Genomic DNA, 1450 nt, shown 5'->3' with positions numbered 1-1450 from the left:
AAAAGAAAAGAAAAAAAAAAGAAAATGACTGTAGCAACCGAAGTGCCTATCTACTCCCGAATGGAGAAACCATGTGGTATATATACACCATGGAATACTGTTCGGCCATACAAAAGATGGAGACTTTACATCTTTTGTATTAACCTGGATAGAGCTGAAGAACATTCCCCTAAGTAAAATATCACAGGAATGGAAAGGCAAGTATCCAGTGTGCTCAATACTAATATGAAACCAGTAGATGAACAGCTACCTGCTCATGGGCGGAAAACACAATTAAATTCAAGGGGGGAGAGAAGCAGGAGAAAGGAGAGGAGGAGGGAAGAGAGGGGAGGAAGGAAGGGGAAAGGAGAGGACAGGGGAGAGGGAAAAAGAGAGGGGAGGAAGGAGGGGAGAGGAGAGGAGAGGGGAGAGGAGAGGAAAGGGGAGAGGAGAGGGGAGGGAGGTTTGGTGTGCTCTCACCTAACAGGCACAATGTAGGGATACATTCACCCTCCTGTGTGAAGGGCTCAACTACAATGTGGACTTAATCTAACACACTTAATTGTACACTTACATCAATCTGGAAAAAAAAAAGACGAATCGTGTTCTAGAACTTTCTGCCCATATCATAGCATTTTATAGGCAGCATGGAAATGTCCCCACACTGGGGAAAGCCAGCGCTCTCACGTGGTGAGGAGCTTGTGAACAGACAGGCAGAGGGAAGGAGCTGAGGAAGTTGTCACTGACTTGGGTTCACAGGTGAAGACTCGAGGCTGGGGGGTGCATTTTGGTTCAACAGGTGGAAATACGACCCGAGAGGAGGTGCGGAGGCCTGGCAGCCCCACTGGTCTTGCCCCTGCAGTGCTGCTCTCTGCTTTCCCTCCACAGCACTTACTTCTCAGGGTGCAGCTGGGGCAAGATGGTGGCGCTGTCTCTTGTATCTCTTTGTCCTTGCCCATCCTCTCCTGTTAGCACGGGGAAGGAAGGCTTTCTGTTGTGCTCCTGTTTCACACGGACACTAAAAGGCAAATTTGTCTTTAAATTCAGCCTCCCTGGTGGAACCAGGAGCTCAGGTGGGAAGTGATGTGGTGGGGCAGGTAAGGGAAGAGAGCACAGCCAGCAGCCAGGGGCAGGAGACTCCAGGGGCCCGTCTAGGGCAGTTGGGGTGGGATGGGAGGCAAACTACTGGGGAATGGGGAGAAATGTTCTGCAGTGGCCTCTGGATCTCATGTGTGTTGGGATTGGCTAAATTGGTGGTTCTTGGCCCTGACTATACATTTAATTCACCTGCATAGCCTTTATGAACTACAGATGCCTCCAGGTATCTGATTTATTGGTCTGAGATGGAACCTTGGCTTCAACATTTTATAACGCAAGCAGGTGATTGTGAGCGTAGCTGTTGATGAGAACCACTGCACTCACTAGTGAGGCAGGAGACTCAGTAGTGAAGCAGGAGATTGTGAGCGTAGCT

Source organism: Otolemur garnettii, unplaced genomic scaffold (assembly GCF_000181295.1).
Source record: "Otolemur garnettii isolate 467f Iridium unplaced genomic scaffold, OtoGar3 scaffold00020, whole genome shotgun sequence".
Lineage (NCBI taxonomy): Eukaryota > Metazoa > Chordata > Mammalia > Primates > Galagidae > Otolemur > Otolemur garnettii.
The sequence above is the reverse complement of the archived record's forward strand: the minus strand, read 5'-3'. Positions refer to the sequence as shown.